This window comes from Rhinolophus ferrumequinum, chromosome X (genome assembly GCF_004115265.2).
Source record: "Rhinolophus ferrumequinum isolate MPI-CBG mRhiFer1 chromosome X, mRhiFer1_v1.p, whole genome shotgun sequence".
Taxonomy (NCBI): Eukaryota; Metazoa; Chordata; class Mammalia; order Chiroptera; family Rhinolophidae; genus Rhinolophus; species Rhinolophus ferrumequinum.
Genome location: NC_046284.1, coordinates 51269183 through 51293500, shown reverse-complemented (window position 1 = coordinate 51293500; position 24318 = coordinate 51269183). Strand labels below are relative to the sequence as shown.

At 45.3% G+C, this 24318-nt stretch overlaps 1 pseudogene; it reads left to right on the top strand.

Annotated features, from left to right (window-relative positions):
• LOC117022662 (glutathione S-transferase Mu 1-like) lies at positions 1-23332 on the top strand (annotated as a pseudogene).
• The last annotated feature ends 986 nt before the right edge of the window (positions 23333-24318 follow it).

Sequence of the window (24318 nt, the reverse complement as noted above, 5' to 3'; positions counted from 1 at the left end):
TGCATAAAATGGCGTGCCTTGGGGAATTCTGGGGAGGTGAGCGGAAAATCCGCGTGGGCGTCAGCTTCCGATTGTGCAGGATGTGGGCGTGTTCACAAGAGAAAGGCTGAGGAAGAGGTAAGCACGTACGGTCTCTGTAAAAGGGTGAAATAGTGGCTGGTGACTGCAGACCCCAGGGGTGGGGGCGGGCAGACACAAGTGAATTTTTTCTAGCACTGCATTCCCCACACTCTTGTTGCCCAGCTGTGTGTGCGCGCGTGCGCGTATTCCTCATAATTTCACCTTGCCTTGCATGAGTATACCCTACATTCTCACCTTCCGTGTGTGTGTGTTCACTCCTGACACTCCCTGTGTGCATGTTGTATACATTTCCCACAGTCTCGCCCTGCCATGTTCGTGTGTACATTCACCACATTCAACTGCCGTGTGAGTGAGTGTGCATTCCCCACAGACCCTCCCTGCCGTTTGTAGGTGCAGTCCCCCACGCACTCGACCTGCCGTGCACGTTCATAACTCACTCTCACCATGTGCATGTGAGTACATTTGTGTGCATTCCCTACACTCTCACCTAGCCATGTGTGTGCATTGCACAAACTATTACACTGCCGTCCGTGTGTATTCCCCACACTCTCACCCTGTAATGTGTGTGAATTCCCCATATTCTCACCCTGCAGTGTGTGTGCATTCCCCACACTCGCTCTACTGTGTGTGTGTATTTACTACCCTCTCTCTCTGATCTCTTGGTGTACATTGTCCACACTCTCGCACTGCCTTGTGTACATCCCACAAGATCGCCATGCTGTGTGTGTCCATTCCACATTCTCCAACCCTGCTGTGTGTTTTTTACTTCCCCACAACCTCACTCTGCCCTGTGTGCGTTCCCCACACTCTCACCCTGCTGTGTTCATTCCCAACACTGTCAATTTGCTGTGTGTGTTTAGTTTGTGGGTTCATGCCGTATGTCCCTCCAGTGTCTAGGTGTATTACCACACACGTCTGGCCTTGTGTGCGTATTCCCCATACTCACCGGGATGTGTGAGTGCATCCCCAACACTATCACAAGGCTGTGTGTATGTGTTCCCCACACTCTCAGCTGACTGTGTGTGTGCATTACGCACACTCAGCTGGCTGTGTGTGTGTTCCTCACACTCTCACGCTGCCCTGTGTGTTCATTCCCCACACTGTCACCTTGCGCTGTGTGTTGTATGTGTGCATTCCCCACACTCTCTCCCTGCTGTATGGGTTGATACCCCACACTGTCTCCCTGGCACATGTGGGTTCGATCCGCAATCTCCCTGCTGTGCATGTCCATTCTCCACAGTCTTGCACTGCTATGTGTGCATTACACATATTCCCACAATGCTGTGTGCATGTGTGTGCATTCCCCACACTCTTGCCTTGCTTTTCTGTGTGTGTACGTTCTCGCATACTTTCACCTTGTGCACGTGTGTACATTTCCCATTATGTTCGCCTGTCGTGTGTATGTTTGTGCATTTTGCACACTTTCACTGGGCTGTGTGACATTCCCCCCACTCTTTCCTTGACATGTGTGTACATTTCTCACACTGCCTTGTGTGTGTGTGTGTGTGTGCGCGCGCGCATTCCCCACATTCAACCTGCTGTGTGTGTGAATCCCCATGCTATCTCCCGGCCATGTGTGGATCCATTACCAACACTACACACGTATGCATGTGTGTGTACATTTCTAGTGTCTGGCCGTACGGTTTGCACGTGTTGCATTCCCTACACTCGCCTTGATGTGTGTGTGCTTTGCACACACTTTCCTTGACGTGTGTGCATTGTCCCCTCAAGCCCTGCTGTATGTGTGTACATTTATCAGTCTCGCCCGGTCATGTGTGTGCATTCCCCACACTCAACAGCTGGCTGTTAGTGAGTGTTCCCCCACTCTCAGCTGGCCGTGTGTGTGCATGCCCCACACTCTCAACTGCCTGTGTTTTTCTGTTCCCCACACTCTCACCTGTGTGTGTGTTTATTAACCACACTGTCAACTGCCTCTGTGTGTATTCCCTATAGACTGAGCTGTCCATGTCAGCCCATGCCCCATACTTGCACCTGGTTGTGTGTGTTCCCCACAATCTCAGCTGGCCATGTGTGTGCATTCCCAATATTATCACATGGCTCTGTGTGTGTATTCCCCACACTCAGGTGGCTGTGTGTGTGTGTGGGGGTTCCCCACACTCTGAGCTGTCTATATGTGCATTCCCCACACTCAGCTAGCTGTATGTATGCATTACCCACACTATCTGCTGGGTGTGCGTGCCCCACGGCCTCAGCTGTCCGTGAGTGTGCATTCCCCACAGTCTCATCTGGCTGTGTGTGACTCCCCCTGCTCTCTCCCTGCCATGTGTGGGTGCATTCCCAGCACTCCCCATGTGCATGTTTTTGTACATTTCCAATGGCTGGCCATACTGTTTGCGTGTGTGTGCATTTCACACACTCTCCTTGGCCTGTGTGTCCTTGGCCTCCTCGAACCCTGCTGTTGTGTGTGCATTTTTCACTCACGGTCATGGGTGTGCATTCCCTACGCTCTCACCTGGGTGTGTGTGTGCATTCTCCAGACTCTCCAATTGCTGTGGGTGTTCATTTCCCACACTCTCAGCTGACTGTGAGTGTTCCCCACAGTCTCAGCTGCCCATTTTTTAAAAATTTTATTTTATTGGGGAATAGTGTGTTTCTCCAGGGCCCATCAGCTCCAAGTAGTTATGGAGGGCGCAGCTCAGCTCCAAGTCCAGTCACCGTGTTCATTCTTTAGTTGCAGGGGGCGCAGCCCACCATCCCATGCGGGAATTAAAGCAGCAACCTTGTTGAGAGCTCGTGTTCTAACCAACTGAGCCATCCAGCCGCCCTCAGCTGCCCTTTTTGTGTGCATAACCTACACTGTCAGCTACCTGTTTGAGTGCATTGCCCACTCTTTCACCTTGGTGTTAGTGAGTGTTCCTTACATTTTCACCTGGTTGAGTGTGTGCATTCCCAACACTATCAATTGGCTGTGTGTATGTGTAATCCACACTTACATGTGGCTTTGTGTGTGTAGGTTCCCCACAATTTCAGCTGGCTGTGGGTTCATTCCCAACACTCGCATCTAGCTGTGTGTGTGCATTTCCCCCACTATCTGCTGTGTGTGTGTTCACCACAGACTCAGCTGTTAGTGTGTATACATTCCTCACAGTCTCACCTGGATGTGTGTGTGTTCCCCACACTTTCTCCCTGCCCTGTGTTATTTGCCACCCTGGCACGTTGCTGTGTGCATTGTACGTGTGCATTCCCTACCCTGACCTTGCTGTGTGTGTGAATACCCATATTCTCTCCATGCCATGGGTGGGTCAGCTGCCAACACTCCCCGTGTGCATGTGTGTGTACATTTCTTTTTAGTGTCTGCCCATACTGTTTGCATGTGTGCATTCCCTACATTCGCCATGATGTGTGTGTACATTGCACACACTCTTTCCTTGGCGTGTGTGTCCATTGCCCCCTCGAGCCCTGTTGTGTGTGCATTTTTCACTCTCGAGCTTTCATGGGTATGCACTCTCCACGCTCTCACCTGGGTGTTACTGAGTGTTCCCCACATTTTCACCTGGTCATGTGTGTGTGCATTCCCAACACTGTCAATTGGCTGTGTGTATGTGTTATCCACACTCACATGTGGCTTTCTGTGTGTGAGTTCCGCACACTTTCAGCTGGCCGTTTGTGTGCATTCCCACACTCTCAACAGCCTTCATTTTTGTGTTCCCCATATTCTCATCTGGGGGCATGTGTGCATTATCCACACTCAGCTTGCCATGTGTGTTCATTCCCCTCTCAATCACCTGTCTGTTAGTGAGTTTTCCCCATACACTCAGCTGGCCCATGTACTCATTCCCCACACTCTCAGGTGGCTGTGTGTCTGTTTCCCACAGACTCAGCCGGCTGTGTGTGTGCATTCCACATACTCTCAACTGCCTGTATTTTTGTTTACTCTCACTCTCAGTAGGCCGTGTGTGTGTGTGTGTGTGTGTGTGTGTGTGTGCATGTGTGCATTCCCCACACTGTCAGCTGGCTCTTTATGTGCACCTCCCAGATACTCAGCTGTCCTTGCGTGTGCATTCTCCACACTCTCCACGGCCTCTGTGTTTGTGTTCTCCACATTCTCAGCTGGCTTGTGTGTATTCCCCACAAACTCTGCTTGCCTTGTGTGTATATTCACCACACTCTCAGCTAGCTGTGTGTATTTCCCAACCTCTCACTTTGCTGTTTATGTGTTATGTCCCACATTTTCAGCTCGTCATATGTGTGCATTCCCAACATATCAATTGGTTATGTGTGTGTGTTCCTCACACTCACATGTGACTTTGTGTGTATATGTTCTCCTCACTTCCAGGTGGCCGTTTGTGTGCATTCCCCAAACTCTCTACAGCCTTTGTTTTTGTGTTCTCCTGTCATTGGGCATGTGGGTGTGTTCCCCACACTCTCATCTTGTCTCAGCTAGTATTGTGTGTGCATTATCCACTCTCAACTTGCCGTGTGTGTCCATTCCCCTCGCTAACACTTGTCTGTTAGTGAGTGTTCCCCACACTTTCAGCTGGCCCGTGTATTCATTCCTAACACTATCACATGGCTGTGTGTATGTATTCCCCATACTCTCAGGTGGCTGTGTGTGTGTGTGTGTGTGTGTGTGTGTGTGCACGTTTCCCACAGACTCAGCTGCCTGTTCGTGTGCATTCCACACATTCTCAACTGCCTGTGTTTTTGTTTTCTCTCACTCTCAGCAGGCCGTGTGTGTGCGCGCGCGCATTCCCCACACTGTCAGCTGGTCCTTTATGTGTACCTCCCAGACTAAGTTGGCTGTGAGTGTGCATTCCTCACACTCTCAACGGCCTTTGTTTTTGTGTTCTCCACACTCTCAGCTATGCGTGTATATCCATTCCCCTACCTCTCACTTGGCTGATTGTGTATTTCCCATATACTAAGTTGGCCGTGTGTATGCATTCTCCACACTGTCTGCCAGGTGTGTGTGTTCCCCACAGCCTCAGCTGTCCGTGAGTGTGCATTCTCCGCACTCTCACCTGGCTGTGTTTGTGTTCCCCACACTCTCACCCTGTGCTGTGTGTTGGTTTGCCACCCTGTCATGTTGCTGTTTGTATTTTATTTCATTCCCCAGCTGACCTTGCTGTGTGTGTGAATCCCCATATTCTCTCCATGCCATGGGCGGGTCGACTGCCAACACTCCCCGTGTGCATGTGTGTGTACATTAACAGAGTCTGCCCATACTGGTTCCTTGTGTGTGCATTCCCTACACTCGCTGTGATATGTGTGTGCATTGCACACACTCTTTCCTTGGCATGTGTCCATTGCCCCCTTGACCCCTGCTATTGTGTGTGTATTTTTCACTCTTGCACTCTCATGGGTTTGCATTCCCCACGCTCTCAGCTCGCTGTGTATGTCCATTCCCCTTGCTATCATCTATCTGTTAGTCAGTGTTCCCCACACTCTCAGCTGGCTGGTGTATTCATTCCCCACGCTAACACGTGGCTATGTGTATGTATTCCCCACTCTCTCCGGTGGCTGTGTGTGTGTGTTTCCCACAGACTCACCTGACTGTATGTGTGCTTTCTGCACACTCTCAACTGCCTATGTTTTTGTGTTCCCTCCCTCTCAGCTGGCTGTGCGTGTACATTCCCCACATGCAAAGGCCTATGATTTTGTATTCCCCACACTCTAAGCTCACCGTGTGTGTCTATTCCCCTTGCTATCACCTGTGTGTTAGTGAGTGTTCCCCATACTCTCAGCTGGCCTGTGTACTCATTCCCAACACTATCACGTGGCTGTGTGTGTGTATTCCCCACACTCTCAGGTGACTGTATGTGTGCGTCTGTATGTGAATGTGTGTGTTTCCCACATACTCAGCTGGCTCTTTATGTGCATTCTGCACACTCTCAACCGCCTGTATTTTTGTTTCCCTCACTCTCAGCAGGCTGTGTGTGTGCATTCCCCACGCTGTCAGCTGGTCCATTATGTGTACCTCGCAGATTAAGGTGGCTGTGCGTGTGCATTCCCCACACACTCAGCTTGCCTTGTGTGTGCATTCAACCACACTCTTCAGCTATGTGTTTGTGTGTATTTCCCAACCTCTCACTTCGCTGTTTATGTCTTATTTCCCACATGCTGTGTCGACTGTGTCTGTCCATTCTGTACACTGTCTGTTGAGTGTGTGGGTTCCCCACTGACTCAGCCGTCCATGAGGTGCATTCCCGACACTCTCACCTGGCTGTGTGTGCATTGTACAGTCTTTCCTTGGTGTGTGTGCATTGCCTCTGGAGCCCTGCTGTTTTGTGCGCATTCATCACTCTCGTGCTGTCGTGTGTGCATTCCCCACACTCTCAAGTAGCCAGGTGTGGGCATTCCCTAACCTCTTACTTGGCTGATTTTTTTTTTTAATTAAAGTTTATTGGGGTGACAATTATTAGTAAAGTTACATAGACTTCTGGTATACAATTCTGTAATACATCATCTATATCTCACATTGTGTGTACACCACCCAGAGTCAGTTCTCCTTCCACCACCATATATTAGACCCCGTTACCCTCTTCTAGAGCCCTGCTCTCCCTCTCCCCGCTTACCCTCTAGTAACCGCTAAACTATTGTCGATGTCTATGAGTTTTGTTTCTTCATTTGTTTGTCTGTTCTTTTGTCGTTTTCAGTTTTATATACCACATATCAGTGAAATCATATGGTTCTCTACTTTTTCTGTCTGACTTATTTCGCTTAGCGTAATAATCTCAAGATCCATCCATGTTGTCACAAATTGTAATATTTCATCTTTTCTTACCGCCGAATAGTATTCCATTGTGTATATATACCACAACTTCTTTATCCATTCATCTATCGAAGGACATTTTGGTTGTTTCCACGTCTTGGCCACCGTAAGCAAAGCTGCAGTGAACATTGGAGCACATTTGTCTTTATGTATAAATGTTTTCAGATTTTTTGGGTACATACCCAGGAGAGGGATTGCTGGGTCATATGGTAATTCTATTTGTAAATTTTTGAGGAACCTCCACACTGCCTCCCATAGCGGCTGCACCAGTCTGCATTCTTACCAACAGTGTATGAGGGTTCCTTTTTCTCCACAGCCTCTCCAACACTTGTTACTATTTGTCTTGTTGATGATAGCCACTCTAACTGGGGTGAGGTGATATCTCATTGTGGTTTATATTTGCATTTCTCTGATGATTAGTGATGTTGAGCATTTTTTCATATGTCTATTTGCCATTTGTATGTCCTCCTTGGAGAAATGTCTCTTCAGGTCCTCTGCCCATTTTTCAATTGGGTTGTATGTTGTTTTGTTGTTGAGTTGTATGAGTTCCTTGTATATTTTGGATATTAGCCTCTTATTAGAGACACTGTAAAAATCTCCTCCCATTCAATTGATTGCCTCTTTATTTTGTCGATGGTTTCTTTTGCTGTGCAGAAGCTTTTAAGTTTGATATAGTTCCACTCATTTATTTTAGCTTTTACTTCCCTTGCCTTTGGAGTCAAATTCATAAAATGCTCTTTGAACCCAAGGTCCATAAGTTTAGTATCTATGTTTTTTGTTTATTGTTTCAGGTCTTATGCTTAAGTCTTTGATCCATTTTGAATTAATTTTGGTACATGGTGACAGATAGCAGTCCAGTTTCATTCTTTTGCTCGTGGCTTTCCAGTTCTCCTAGCACCATTTTTTGAAAAGGCTGTCTTTTCTCCATTGTATGTTTTTGCTTCTTAAATTATGTGTCAAAAATTATCTGTCCATATTTATGGGGTTTTATTTCTGGGTTCTCAATTCTGTTCCATTGGTCTGTGTGTCTGTTTTTCTGCCAATACCATGCTGTTTTGATTATTGTTGCCCTATAGTACAAGCTAAAGTCCGGGAGTGTTGATACCTCCAGCATTGTTCGTTTTTCACATCGTCGGTTAAGTTTATTCCTAGGTATTTTATTCTTTTTGCTGCAATTGCAAAACGAATTGTTTTTCATATTTCTTTCTCTGAGATTTCATTATTAGTATATAGGAATGCAATGGACTTTTGGACATTGATTTTGTAGCCAGGAACTTTACTGTATTCGTTGATTGTTTCTAATAGCTTTTTGGTGGAGTCTTTAGGGTTTTCTATATACAGCATCATGTCATCTGCAAAGAGTGACAATTTAACTTCTTCATTCCCTATGTGGATGCCTTTTAATTTCTTTCTCTTGCCTGATTCCTCAGGCAAGGACTTCCAACATTATGTTGAAAAGCAGAGGTGATCCTGAACGTAGAGCAAAGGGCTTCAGTTTTTCACCATTAATTATGAGATTAGCTGAGGGTTTGTCATATATGGCCTTTATTATGTTAAGGTATTTTCCTTCTATACCTATTTTATTAACTGCTTCAATCATAAATGGAGGTTGTATCTTGTCAAACGCGTTTTCTGCATCAACTGATATAATCGTATGATTTTTGTCCTTTATTTTCTTTATGTGATGTATCACATTGGTGGATTTGCGTATGTTGAACCATCCTGGCACCCTTGGGATGAACCCCACTTGCGTGATGAGTAATCTTTTCCATGCATTGTTGTATTCGATTTGCTAGAATTTTGTTTAGGATTTTCGCATCTGTATTTATCAGAGATACTGTTCTGTAGTTTTCTTTTTTTGTGTTGTCCTTACCAGGTTTGGGTATCAGGGTAATGTTGGCCTCATAAAATGAGTTGGGGAGTACTGTCTCTTCTTCAATTTTTTGGAAGAGTTTGAGCAGGATTGGTATTAGATCCTCTTTGAAGGTTTGGTAGAATTCACTAGTGAAGCCATCTGGTCCAGGACTTTTGCTTTTGGGAAGATTTTGGATGACTGATTCAATTTCGTTACTGGTGATTGGTCTGTTTAGATTTTCCAGTTCGTGATTCAGCCTAGGAAGGTTATATATTTCTAAGAACTTGTCCATTTCTTCTAGATTATTGAATTTGGTGGCATATAGTCCTTCATAGTATTCTTGGATGATCCTTTGTATTTCTGTGGTATCCGTGATAACTTCCCCTCTTTCATTTCTGATTTTGTTTATTAGTGTCTTTTTTGTTTTTATCTTAGTGAGTCCAGCCAAGAGTTTATCAATTTTATTAATCTTTTCAAAGAACCAGCAATTTGTCACATTATCTTTTTGTTCTCTATTTCATTTAGTTCTGTTGTGATTTTTATTATTTCCTTTCTTCTGCTGACCTTGGGTTTCATGTTTTCTTCTTTTTCTAGTTCTTTAAGGTGTAACATGAGGTTATTTATTTGAGATTTTTCTTGTTTCTTGAGATAGGCCTGTAATGATATAAATTTCGATCTTAAAATTGCTTTCGCATCCCAAAAATTTTGGTAGGATGTATTTTCATTCTCATTTGTTTCTATGTATCTTTTGATCTCTCCTCTTCTTTCTTCTTTGACCCAGTCATTCTTTAAAAGTATGTTGTTTAATCTCCACATATCTGTGTTTTTTCCTGCTTTCTTTTTGCAGTCGATATCCAATTTCAAAACCTTGTGATCAGAGAATATGCTTGGTATGAGTTCAGTCTTCTTAAATTTGCTGAGGCTAGTTACATGTCCCAACATATGGTCTATCCTTGAGAATGTTCCAGGTACACTAAAAAAAATTGTATACTCTGATGTTCTATGATGCAGTGCTTTATAAATGTCTGTTATGTCCATTTCATCAAATGTGTCATTTAGGGCTGCTATTTCTTTATTTATTGTCTGTTTGGATCATTTATCCATAGCTGTCAATGATGTATTTAGGTCCCCTAGTATAATTGTGTTTTGGTCAATTTCTCCCTTTAGTTCTGTTAGTAGTTGCTTGGTTTCGGTGCTCCCTGATTGGGGGCATAAATATTGATGACTGTTATGTCTTCTTGTTGTATAGTCCCCTTTATCATTATGAAATGTCCATCTTTGTCTCTTGTTACCTTTTTTCATCCTGAAGTCTGTTTCATCTGATGTCAGAATGGATACACCTGATTTTCTCTGGATACCATTTGCGTGGAGTGTCAATTTCCACCCTTTCACTTTGAGTCTATATTTGTCCTTGTAGGTGAAATGTGTCTCTTGGAAGCAGCATATGGTTGGGTTTAGTTTTTTGATCCAATCTGCTATTCTATACCTTTTTATTGGTGAGTTCAGTCCATTTACATTTAGGGTGATTATTGATATGTGAGGATTTCCTATCATTCTATCTTTGGTTTTCTGGTAAGACTGTCTCTCCATTGTTTCTTTGCCTTTTTGTTATTATCTATTATTTCTGTGTTGTGGTATTCTATGATTTTTCCCTCTGTTTCTTCTTTTGTTACATTATATATTTCAGTTCTGGATTTTTTTTTTTTTTGAGTGGTTGCCTGTAAGTTTCTGTAAAAGAAAGTTTCATATTTAGAGTATTCCATTTTCTTCAGGATGCTTACTTTCTCCATTCCCATATTCCAGTTCAGGCCTTTACTCTCCCCCCTTTTGTATTTTGGTTGTCACAAATTATTCCTATTCATGCTGGTCAAATTGCCTCCTGCAGTATTTCTTGTAATGCAGGTCATGTGTTAGAAAATTCCCTCAGCTCCTGTATGTCTGGAAAGTCTTTATTTCTCCTTCATATCTATAGGATATCTTTGCTGGATATATTATTCTTGGCTCATAATTTCTCTCTTTCCAGTATTTTGAATATTTGATTCCACTGCCTCCTGGCTTGTAGATTTTCTGCTGAAAAATGTGATGATAATCTAATGGGTTTTCCTTTGTAGGGTACCGTCTTCTTTTCCCTGGATGCCTTGAGGATTCTTTCTTTGTCATTAAGTTTTGACAGTTTCCATACAACGTGCCTTGAAGAAGGCCTGTTGGGGTTGAGTTAATTAGATGTTCTATTTGCTTCTTGGATTCGAGGATCCAGTTGTTTCTACAAGTTGGGGAAGTTTTCGTCGACTGTTTGTTAGAATATACTCTCTGTTCCCTTCTCTCTTTGTTCTCTTTCTGGTATGCTCATTATTCTTATATTGTTCTTTCTGATGGAGTCAGAAAGTTCTTGTAGAGTTCCTTCGTTTCTTTTAAGTCTCAAGTCTCTTCTTCCATCCATGTCATTTCTGGATTTCTATCTTCGATATCACTGATACTTTCGTCCAACTGGTGAACTCTGTTACCTAAGTTGGCTATTTCATTCTTCATTTCTTATTAGTGAGTTCTTAATCTCCAGAAATTCTATTTGGTTGTTTTTTTAAATTTCAATCTCTTTGGTAAAATGTTCATTTTATTCTTTGATTTGTTTCTGAGTTCATTAAACTGCCTGTTTGTGTTTTCTTGCATGTCGTTGAGTTTTTTAAGAACTGCAATTTTGAATTCTCTGTCATTTAAGTCACATATTTCCATGTCTTTAAGTTCGTTTTCTGGAGACTTTTCATTTTCTTCCTGAGGTGTCTTGTTACCTTGGTTATTCATGGTAATTAATGATTTATTATTTCTCTTCCTAGACATCTGCAGGAGTCAGTTCTGCAACAGGTTGATAGAAAGAGGTCTTTCTTTTGTTTTCCGGTTGCTGTTGGTAGAATGTTATATTTTCTGTCTAACTGCAACCTTTTATTCTCTCTCTCACTGTAGTGTTATATTTTCTCTGCACTATTCCGGCTTCTCACACAATGGGGGGATTCCTTGGGAGACGGGCTTCTCCTCTGTTAATAGTTCGCTTGGGTCACAGGGCGCAGTGTCCGTGTGGGTATGCGGAGAGCTTCTGAAGTTCCAAAGCTCTTCCTGCACCAGATTCAGAGCCTGTATGTTTCAGCAGTTCTGTTTACTCCTGCAGGGATCCGCCCAGATAGGTGGGGCCAGGGGCGGGGTGAGTTGTGAGAGGTGGCCCAGAGCAATTTTGGTGACCACCACCACAGCCAGCTCTGCTTCCACAGCTCCCTCCCCTCTGCCGGAACTATTTGGGCTGTGAATCTGTGTCTGCGGTCCACAGTTGTCAGAACAGCAAATATTCTGTTCTTTTGATCTGACACTGCTACTGTTCAGCTTCTACCACCGGGCAGGTGGGGGTGGGGTGAGCTCTGGGAGGGTAGGGAGGGGGCGGCTAGTCTCAGTGCCTAAGGCTTCCGTTCTCTGCTTGGCAGTGAGGACTTAAACCACTGTTTTCAGCCTTCTTCCCTCAGTCTTTTCTCCGAGGTCTCTGCCGTGAGCGTTGTGTTCATCCGTGTTATATGCTGCCCCCTCAGCCCTGTGGGCCATAAGCGGAGCCCTAGCAGTCCGAGTTCTTCCCTGTCCCGCAGCTGCGGACGTTCCTGGATGCAGCGAGCTCGGAGCACTGAGCTAGGTCTGCGTCCTGTGCCCGTGCATCCCCATCTCCACACTTCTCCTTTCTTCCCTTCCCCGCTCATGCAGTTTGCCCACCTTTAGATGATTTCAGTAGTGGGCGTCTTCGTCTTGCCTGTCTGCTGTGCAGGGAGTCCTTTGTGGAGTTATAGTTGTTCAAGATTTTGTAAATTCCAGGGGAGATTTCAAGAGGCTCACTCATACCATCATTTTTATGACGTCTTTACTTGGCTGATTATGTGTGTTTCCCACATAGTCAGCTGGCTGTGTGTGTGCATTCCCCATACTGTCTGCCGAGTGTGTATTTCCCCACAGCCTCAGCTGTCCATGGGTATGCATTCTCCGCAGCCTCACCTGGCTGTGTGTATGTTCCCTACACTCTCACCCTTCGCTGTGTGTTCATTTGTTATACTGTCATGTTGCTGTGTGTATTGTATGTGTGTATTCCACACCTGACCCTGCTGTGTGTGTGAATCCCCGTGCTCTCTTCTCTGCCATGTGTGAATCCGTTCCCATTAATCCCCGTGTGCATGTGTATGTACAGTTCCCTTTTCTGGCCGCACTGTTCACGTTTCTGTGCATTGTGCACACTCGCCGAGATGTGTGTGTGTGAACCTAGTTCTTGGCATTTGTGTACATTGCCCCCTCGAGCCCTGCTGTTATGTGTGCATCTATCACTTTCTTTCTGTCGTGTGTGAATTTCCCTCCCTCACCTGGGTGTGTGCGTGCATACCCTACACTCTGAGCATGCTGTGGGTGTTCATTCCCCACACTCTCAGCTGGCTGTCAGTGCGTGTTCTCTGCACTCTCAGCTAGCTCTTTTTGAGTGTTCCCCAGACTGTCAGCTAGCCATGTGTGTGCATTGCCCACCCTGTTACCTGTCTGTGTGAGTGTTCCCCCCATTGTCAACTGTCCATGTGTCTGCTTTCTACATATACTCAGCTTGCTGTGTGTGCATTCTCTACACTCTTGTCTAGCTGTTTGTGTCCATTCCCTTACCTCTCACTTGGCTGTTGATATGTATTTCCCACATAGTCAGCTGGCCGTGTGTGCTTTCCCCATACTGTCTGCCAAGCGTGTGTGTTCCCCACAGCCTCAGCTGTCTGTGAGTGTGCATTCCCTACAGTCTCACCTGGCTCTGTGTATGTTCCCCACACTCTCTCCCTGTGTGGTGAGTGCATTCGCCACACAGTCATGTTGCTGTGTGTATTGTATGTGTGCATTCCCCAACTGACCCTGCGGTGTGTGTGAATCCCCATGTTCTCTCCCTGCCATGTTTGGGTCCATTGCCATTAGTCCCCGTGTGCATGTGTATGTACATTTCCAGTGTCTGCCCATACTGTTTACTCATGTATGCATTCCATATATGTGCCGTGATGTGTATGCATTGCATACTCTTTCCTTGGTGTGTATGTCCATTGTACCCTCGAGCCCTGCTGTTCTGTGTGCATTTTTCACACTCGCGTTGTCATGGTTGTGCATTCCCCACAATGTCACTTGGGTGTGTGTGTGTGCATTCCCCATATTCCGGTTGCTGTGAGTGTTCTTTTCCTGCACTCTCAGCTGGCTGTGAGTGTTCCCCACACTCTCTGCTGGCCATTTGTGTGCATAACCTACACTGTCAGCTGTCTGTTTGTGCGCATTCTCCACTCTCTCACTTTGGTGTTAGTTAGGGTTCCCCACATTTCCACCTGGTTGTGTGTATGCATATCCAACACTATCAATTCGCTGTGTGTATGTGTAATCCACACTCACATGTGGTTTTGTGTGTGTAGGTTTCCCATACTTTCAGCTCGCTGTGCATGTGCATCCCTATACTCTTAACAGCCTTCGTTTTTGTGTTCCCCATACTCGTATCTGGGCTTATAAGTGCATTCCGCACACTCTCATCTTGTCATGTGTGTTCATTCCCCTCTGTCACCTGTCTGTCAGTGAGTGTTCCCCACTCTCTCAGCTGGCCATGTGTGAGCATTCCCCGCACTCTCAGCTAGCCTTGTGTGTGCATAACCTACACTGTCAGCTGGCTGTGAGTGTTCTCCACACTCTCAGATAGCCGTTTCTGTGCATTATCCCGTGACTGCTGTCCGTTTGCGTGCATTTCCCTTTCTCACCTTGCTGTTAGTGAGTGTTCCCCACAATTCACTTGGTCGTGTGTGTGCATTCCCAACACTATCAGTTGGCTGTGTGTTTTATCCACACGCACATGTGGCTTTGTGTGTGTGTTCTCACTTTCAGATGGCCGTTCGTGTGCATTCTGCACATGCTCAACTGCTTGTATTTTTGTTTTCCCTCACTCTCAGCAGGCCGTGTGTGTGTGTGTGTGTGTGTGTATGTGTGTGTGTGTGTGCATTCCCCACACTTGTCAGCTGGCTCTTCATGTATACTTCCAAGATAGTCAGCTGGCTGTGTGTATGCATTTCTCACACTCTCCACGGCCTATGTTTTTGTAATCCCCATACTCTCAGCTATACGTATGTGTTCAACGCACACAGTCAGCTGTCTCTGTGTGTTCCCCACACTCACCTAGCCGTGTGTGTGCGTTACCGACAGTGACAGCTGTCCGTGTGTTGCATTCTCCACTCTCTCACCTGGTTGTTAGTGTTTTCCACATTTTCAGCTGGTCATTTGTATGCATTCCCAACACTGTCAGTTGGCTATATGTGTGTGTGTTCGCCATATTCACATGTTGCTTTGTGTGTGTTGGTTTTTCACACTTTTAGCTGGCAGTGAGTGTGCATTCCATTCCCCACACTCTCAAAAGCCTATGTTTTTGTGTTCCATTCATTCTCACCTGGGTGTGTGTGTACATTCCCCACACAGTCTGCATGGTGTGTGTGTTCCCCACAGATTCAGCTGGGTGTGAATGTGCCTTCCCCAGTCACGCCTGGCTGTGTGTGTGTTCCTCACACTCTCACCCTGCACTGTGTGTGCATTTGTCACCTTGTCCTGTCGCTGTTTGTATTGTATGTGTGCATTCCTCAACTGACCCTGCTGTGTGTCTGCATCTCCATGCTCTGTTCATGCCATGTTTGGGTCCATTCCCAGCACTTCCCGTGTGCATGTGTGTGTACATTTCTTGTATCTGGCCATAATGTTTGCATGTGTGTGCATTCCCCACACTGGGTGTTAATGTGTGTGCATTGCACACTTGTTCTTTGACATGTGTGCATAGCCCCCTCGTGCCCTATGTGTGTGTGCAATTTTCACTCTCACCTTGTGATGTGTGCGTGCCCCCCACCCCCCCGGCTTGTTGTGGGTGTTCATTCCTCACAGTTTCAGCTGGCTGTTAGTGAGTGTTCCCTACACTGTCAGCCATCCATTTGTGTGTTCCCCACACTCTCAGCTAGCCATGTGTGTGCATTACCCGTAGTGACAGCTGTCCGTGTGTTGCATTCCCCACTCTCATCTGGCTTCTAGTGAGTGTTCCCCACACTCTCAGCTGTTGTGTATGTGCATTCCTTGCTCTCTTGCTCTCAGCTAGCTGTGTGTGTGCATTACCCCCACTATTTGCTGGGTGTGTGTGTTCACCACAGACTCATCTGTGCATGTGTCCCCACAGTCTCACCTGGATGTCTGTGTTCCCCACACTTTTGCCTTACCTTCCTGTGTGTTCGTTCCCACAGTTTAATCGTGTGCGTATGTGTACATTTCTGCTCTCTTGTCCTGTCACGTGTGTTTGTGCATTTCCCCCACTTTCACTGTGCTGTGTGTCTATTCCCCACGCTCTTTCCTTGACGTGTATGTTAGTTTCTCACACTCTTTCTGATGTGTGTGTTTGTGCATTCCCCACCTTCACCCTGTGATTTCCCAGGGTCTCTCCCTGCCATGTGTGGGTCATTCCCCACGTCTTACCATGTGTATGTGTGGTTACATTTCCACTTCCTGACCCTACTGTGTGCGTGTGTGTGCATTCCCCACACTTTCACCAACATGTTTCTGGGTGATTCCCCACACTCTCTCCCTGCTGTGTGGGTTGACAACCCACACTGTCTCCCTACCACCTGTGCGTTCATTCCCCCCAGTCTCACCTGGCTGTTTTTGAGTGTTCCCCACAGTCTCAGCTGGCCGTATGTGTCCATTCCTCATATTCTCATCCTGCTGTTGCGTGTTTGCATTCCACACGCTCTTACCCTGTAGTGTGTATACTTCACACTGGCCATGAGCATGTGTCTGTGCATTTAATACTCTCTCCTTGCTGTGAGTGTATTCTGACACTTTCAGCCTGCTGTGTGCCTGTGTGTGTGTTTGTGTGTCTGTGTGTGTTGGGAGGTGCATGAAGCTCTCAAATGAGTAGCTTGGATTCTCTTTTCCATTCCTCTTTTATAGGGAGTAGATGGTCTTTTACAAGAAAAGTTATGTCATTGTAACTCACCAGAATAACAAATTATCTGTGTGTGTCAGAGTTCTAGTTTTTTAATTTTTTCTTTTTGTTTGTGCCTTCTCATTTTTCCAAAAAGAATATCAATTATCTGAGTAACAAATACTATTATTAGGTTAAAAAAATGAAAAATATAAAATTCAAAAGGATTTGTCTCTGAGCTGACAAACCAGTATAGTTCTCTCCTATCACCAGTCATCTGTAAGTTTATCCCCCCATCCGTTTTTGTCATACATTATGCATGTTTACAAGTTTTACAGGTCACTCCACTTACTAGACTATAAACTTTGAGAGCCATCACTGAGTTTACCAGGGTAGGCTAACCTTATGCTGGTGTAAGAACCTCCACACCTTAGTAGTTTAACACAGGGAATGTCTGTTTCTAACACACAATACATGTCCAACATGTATTGAGAAGATAAGGGGCCAGGGGGCTCTGCTTCCCATAGTCAGGGATGTCTGCTGACAGAGGCTCCACAACCTGGAACATCGCTGGTCACTGGTAAGGGGAGAGTGTCCCTCCCACTCATCTAAAGTAACTTTAGCCTAGAAGGAACATGAGTCATTGCTGTGTACAGCTCATTGGCCCAAATTAGTCACGTGGCCTCACCTAACCGCAAGTGTTTGGGGTGGCCGGGGGCTTGGGAAGTATAATTTTCTACGTGCCCAGAGAGAGTATAAACTATAAAGTGAGAAAACAAAACTATAAGAAGATATTCATAACAATTCAAGGGGGGGGGATGCCTTTCTAATGCACTAAAACAAAGAATGAAAAATTGTAAACATAAAGTGACGAGTGTAATATAAGAAAACTGTTTCTATAAAGCAAAGCAAGAATGAAGGTGCCCTTGGCTTTTTGTTTCCTCTGTGATACCATTTTGGGGGGATCTTCATGTCTCCAGACCAGTCTTCAAGGTTATGGCAGCCTGACGGTTGCTGGTGGGGCTGGATTCCAGCTGGGTGAGACGAGGGTCCAGGAACTCACTGGCAGTTTTACAGACAGGACGAGTCCATCTCCCTGGCACTCTGAGGGGTAGCGCTCAGGTGGGATGTGGAAGGGCTCACCCCAATCACACTCCTCTCCAGGGTGGTCTGACTTCGGTTTCTCTGCTCCAGCCTGCAGCGGGCACCAGATCCTCGTAAGCTCATGGACTTGCTGTCCTGGACACATTTGCCTGGAGGACGTCTGTCCCCATTACAGGTCAGAGCACACTGCCTTTTCCGCATTTCCCTTTCTATTTTGGGGAACCTTTTTAGGAGAGGAGAGGAACCCCCTAAGGATTCCTAGCTGCAAACATTGGTCGGGATCGTCTTTGAGCAGGCAGGTGTCCAACCTGACCGGGTAATTTGGGGCTGAAGCAGAAGGGGCTAGCCCTTCTCCCAGAGCCCAGTGAAGTAGCCTCCCGAAAATGGGGGTAGACCTCACCCATCCCTTTCCTATCCACCTTGCTCGAACTCCCAGAAAGGCCTCGGATGTGCCGCAGCCTGTTTTGCTGGTTCTATGGTGACTGTAGCTGTGTGTGATCCCGGTGCAGTGCTTGTGATGTCTGCATCCCCCCAGGCCCAGAGGCACAGGGACCCCAGGTAAAGGGAGCTTGGAAGGCACGTGGTCCTACAGCTCAGGAGAAAAGGGGTGTCAGCACTCTGTGAACACCCCTACGCGCTGCAGGCCCAACCCATGACTTGGGGGCCAGGGCCATCAAGCTGTGGATCGGTGTGAAGATGGTTTTGAAGGTACTGATGGTGGAGGGTGAGCAGCATCCAGAGCCTGGTTCTCTGGGCCCCTCACCACCTCCCTCCCCAGGCAGAAGGCTGTTATCTCCATCACATGTCCAGAAGGCAGCTTGCCTGGCCAGCACCAGAGCACAAAGCACTGCAGGTCTAGGACCCTCAGTCAGTAGACGATATGTGGATGACTGCCAGGCAAATCACAGGGTCTGTGGTGGCCGTGGAGTCACACAGCTCAGGTATTTCCTCCGAAGAACCTTTGGATCTGCCTGACATTTCTGCTAAGGCCACTCTCTCCCCAGACTCCTCCCACACTGTAACTGAACACAGCTGGGCTGCTGGAGCCAGCCCATTTTTGCTCCTTGGATAGATAACTCCTTTAATCTTTGCTTGTACTGCCCACCCCCATGGCCTGGTGCAAACTTTCTTGTCTTCATACTGCAGTCCGAGGCTCCTCGTGCCTAATCCTCCTTCCCTCCCTCTCCTTTCACAGGTATGAGATGTGCTTCCCAGTCTGAAGTTTCTTCCAATCTCCTCCTGCTCCCTTTATTTTTCACCAGTGTTTCCCCATCAGTGTCTTGTATGTCTAATCTTCTCTGGGTGTCTGCTTCTACGAGGCCCTGAAGTGATACATAGGTTCAGGGTGCACTCACAGATGAGACCTCAAGTTTCACATTTCTCAGTAGCTGTACTATTTTTCTTTAAAGGATGGTATAGTCTAGCAGTTAAGAGCTTGACTAACTGGGTTCAACTCCCAGGTCTACCACTTTTAGCTCTGTCCCTGGCCTCTGTTCCCCTTCTCTAACGTGGGTATAATGGCATTACTTCCTCTTGGGCTTGTTGTGAGGTTTATATGAATTATATAGATCAGTTAGGGTCTCATACATATTAAATAATATCAGCCATTTTACCGTGTTTCCCCAAAAATAAGACCTAGTAGGACAATCAGCTCTAATGCGTCTTTTGGAGCAAAAATTAATATAAGACCTGGTTTTATTTTACTATAAGACCGGGTATAATATATAATATCATATATAATAAATATAAAATATACTATAAAATAAAATACTAGGTCTTATATTAATTTTTGCTCCAAAAGACGCATTAGAGCTGATTCTTATTTTTGGGGAAACACGGTACCATCTTTGATAAAGTCAGAAGAGGGGAAGGATCTTACCAGGTCCTGTAGCTATTGATGAGTTTGGCGGTGGACCTCTCAATATAAAGTTCTAAAGCTCTAAGTACATCTGCTTTACTGATTTTTAACCTAAAAGCTAAAATGAAGGTTCAGGAAACACATGAATCAGTTAAATGGTATAATGATTGTGTCCCCTACCTTCAACTCCATTGGGTGGGTAACACAGAGTGAGAGTGGTATATTATTTACCCCTTTTCCTATACTGTATCCATCAGACAATTTATTCTGGAATACAGAAATGGTACTGAAGATCATCCCTTCTTTCCCTTTCTTGTCTTTACATTTACAAAACCTCTTTATGGTAGTGTGTCAAAGGCATGTTTTTTGAGGACGGGAAGAGGCAGGGTGGGAAGGAAACTAACATTTCCTTGAGTTCCCACTGAGGGCCAGATGCAGCATCTGGTGTTTTAGATTGGTTCTAATTCCCATAACAATCCTGTGAGGTAGGTAGCAGTACTCCCTTAAATGAAGAAACAACTGGGAAAGGTTAAGTGTATTTTCCGAGACCCTAAATCTAGTAAGGTGCTGAGCTTGTGTTCTAACCTAGGTTTGTCACACTCCAAAGCCCATATTGGTTGGTTTAAATTTGCATGACAGGATGTTAAATTGGAAGTTTCCTCTTATGCACCAAGATAAAGTAAATGTGAATTTCTAAAGCTAGGTTTTCATTGGAAATAACCAAGCAATTTATCAGGATTAAAAAGGGTCGAGAGAGGAGATAGGGAGAAGGAATTTTTGTGAGGATTTCTGGAATAGGATTCCAAGGTGAAGAGCTGAGGTACCTTCCCATTCACTGCAAGGCTGCAACTGGACCCCTGGAAGCTTGGTATGTATCTCCTGGATTTTGGAGGTACAGTGAAATGGGATCTGATTCCAGAATGAGAAATCTTACAGGCTGGGGAGGGTGGCTGTAGTGATGGTGGGAGCAAAGGAGAGGTGAATGAATTGAGATGTCTGCATTCTCAATTTGTTGGGGGCCAAAGACATATGGGTGTTTCTCTTGTACCAGGAGTGGGCCATGCAGGAGAGAAAGCTGCTTGGTATTGAGGGATCTGCAGAAGAGAACTGTTTGGAAGTGCTATAGATTCTAACAGTACGGAATGGACAACTGGAAAGCCAGAGCTGAAGGAGAAATAGCAGTAGAATGTCTCACTCCTGATACAGGAGTTGCACTAGGGGGGCGTCCGAAGAGAAAGAGCTGGAAACAAGCTAGACCCTGAGAGCATTAAAGCCAACTTAACTGTGCGACCAGTCAAGAACTTTCTGCTTACTCTCCTCCCTTCAACCCCAGACAGGCCTGAAGTCAAAATCAGCAAGCTGGTGATGGGGAAAGAGAAGAAACCCAGCACATCCCTTCCCCCAGAAGTGGGAGGTCCGCCTTAAGTTGGTGCTAGCTGAGGGAGAAGAAAAGGTTTAACTCTAAATCAAGTTCAGAGAGTCCTTTATTATTTGGAACTGGGGGTGCTAATCACTGAATTGAGGCTCAATTTGTAGTTTAAAGTGACTGTAGGGCTCTTTAGAGTGAGTTAGCAAAGCCACAGGGCCTGGGGAAACCTTTACAATTAGATAAAAGTCAAGTTGCATTTTGATTATATCTAACCAGTGGTTCTTGTTCAGAATGTTGAATAAATCTGCTTGGTATGGTGTTTGTGATGTGCCATGCTGCTGTGGGTCAATACTACTGTTTTCGCATTAATTTTGCTACACCAACTTTCTCTTGCTTAGTACTATTTGCCTATAGTATATTAAATATAAAATATATACTATATATTTCTCCATTCCTTTGTTTTGAATTCTTCTGGATAATTAGAGCATCTCTGAGAAAAAGCACGAAACTGGAATCTGTGCTTTCAAAAAAAAAAATCCCATCTGAGGTTTTTCTTTTCATGAGTTTAATCTATGTACATTTATTATGAGTATTGACATATTGCAGTTCTATTTCTACTTTCCTCCTTTGTGATTTCTACTTACTATGTTTTCCTTTGCCTCCTTCCCCTCCTCCTTTCCTGCCTTCTGTTAGACCAATAGAGTTTTCTTTGGAATGGATATATTCTATTTTTAATATTTTAGTGCTTATTCTAAGAATTTTCTAGTTTATCTAAATTTATATTTTTAAAATAAAATCATGACTATCTCCAACTTCTATCCTTTCTTACACACTTTTACATTTTGAAACATTTTTTCAGAAAAATATACAGCTTCTGATAATTGGCATTTCTATAAAGAAGCACACTGTTGACTGTTATTGTAGTTCACAGTTCATCATGCACTTTTAAATATATTATCTCATTTGATTCCAGAGAAAGCTCAGCTCAGTGTTACCTTCATAATGAATTAATGAATTAGAAACAAAAAGAAGAGGAAAGACAAGAAAAGAGCTCTTTAATTCCTAATCATATCTTTAAAGACCTTAAGAGTCCCAGGACCTCAGGTTGAGAACTACAGATCTTAGGAATATATTTTTCACCCTTTCCTTTTGGGAAGGGAGAATTATCATTTTCGAACATTCGTTCTGTGCCAGAAATTTATTTTAGGCAAGAGAAGCCTTATATTGGAATTTCTAGCACGTCTCTGAGTGCCTTGAAGCCATGAAACGCTGACCATGGCCATGACTTTGGGTTACTGGGACATCCGCAGGTGGCCTCACGCCATCCGCCTGCTCCTGGAGTACACAGCCTCACACTATGAGAAAAAGTACACGATGGGGGACATTCCCGACTGTGACAGAAGCCAATGGCTGAGTGCCAAGTTCAGGCTGGGTCTGGACTTCCTCAATCTGCCCTACTTAATTGATGGGGCTTACAGGCTCACCCAGAGCAACGCCATCGTTCGCTACATTGCTCTCAAGCATAACCTATGTGGGGAGACAGGCGGAGATGACTCGAATGGACATCGTGGAGAACGAGGTTATGGCTCACCGTAGGGTGTCCTGGCCAGAGTCTGCTATAGCCCTGACTTTTGAGAAACTGAAGCCTGTACTTGAAGGCGCTCCCCGAAAAGATGAAGCTCTTCTCAGTTTCTGGGGAAGAGGTCTTGGTATGTGGATTTCCTGGCTTATGACATCCTAGACCTGCTCCGTATATTCGAGCCCAAGTGCCTAGAAGCATTCCTGAGCCTGAAAGCCTTTGTGGCCCGCTTCGAGGGCCTGAAGAAGATCTCTGCCTACATGAAGTCCAGTCGCTTCCTCCCAAGCCCTGTGAACTCAAAGATGGCGTCTGGGGCAATAAGTAGGGCCTTTACAGCCAGGAGATGGGCGCGAGAAGCCAGTGCTGTGCCTGCTATGCCCAGACCCTGGAGAAGAGCCGGATATCCCTGAACCGCCAGAACCAGCTGTCTTGTTCATTTGTCCTTTTTTTCTTTCCTTCACTTAGGCCCTATTTGGCCTTTTCCCCTTCCCGAATCCCAGTTCACCCAGGATCTGAAAGCTTCACAGCACCCCAGTTTTCTCAGTGAAGTCTCCCCCCTAACATTGTCCTCCCTGCACTAAAGCCAACCAGACTACCTTCCTTTCAGTGGTTGCTCTGGTTCGAGGAGTCCGACTGGACCCCTGGCCTGCAGAACTCAGCCCTGACCTCCCAGCACTGCCCTGAAGACCAGTAGTGGCCTGGGGTGCAGGCCCTGCTCACCCAGTGTGAACCCTGCCCAGATGTGTGTGATCCTTAGTAAAGCCTTAATCACCAAAAAAAAAAAAAAAGAAAAGAAAAAGCAAAGTCTTATATTTAATGGCTACCTTCCTTTTAGGTGTTTTACGGGTGTCATGAGTGTTATTTCACAACATGCTTCTGTACCAATGCACATAATTCTCCTGAATGGAAACCAGGCTTATTTATGTTGATAATTATATTGATGAAAATAATAATTCTAATAGCTGTTTATTATGGACCCACCGTATTAGCTGGGTGCTGAATCTCATGGAGTAAACACTTCAAAACTATTCTTTAGTTTTAGAAGGGAAGCCATTTAGGCATCTAGATGAAACTGTATCACCTATGTAGTTTCTGAATACAGAACCTTGCTAAATCAACAGATTTGGGTAATAGAGTTTGGGTACACTTATAATTGCCTTTTTTTTTTTTTTTTAAATCAATAGGATGGCCTGGTTTAGGTCCTAATAAAGTACTTCAGGAGAGTATTCCTGAACTGTTTTAAAAACAATGAAACAAGAAATCAACTAAAATAAAAATAAAAAACTTTGAACTTCACTGGAAAATACAGAATTATTAAGTCATTGAGATGCTAACATGTATTGTGTTTGTATATTTTTCTCTCCCATTTCCTGCAGAAATCCAGGGAAGGGAGGTTTATGGCAGAGCTGGAAGTAGAAGCTGCTAGAAGCCAGTGGCTTTTGTATTTTGAAAAGGATTCCATTCCTTAATGAAATCAAGCCATTATGTCCCTGGGAGGGAATGGAGCGCATTGAGAGGTCAGGATTTGTGGGTCCTTCCAGTAGCAGAGACTTACGTCTCCTTATCAGGACCCAGGGGAGACTGGTGGGCTCAGGGAACCTGGGCACCTAGTCTTTACCCAGATGAAAGCAGCAGGGGCAGGGACAAGGGAGCTGAAGATACCAGGCCAGTTCAATAAATGAGCATCTCATCCCTACCCAGTGTGGACGGACATGACGGAGGGACATGGGGGCTCAGGCTTTGGTGCTAGATAACACCACGTGTTTGTACAGC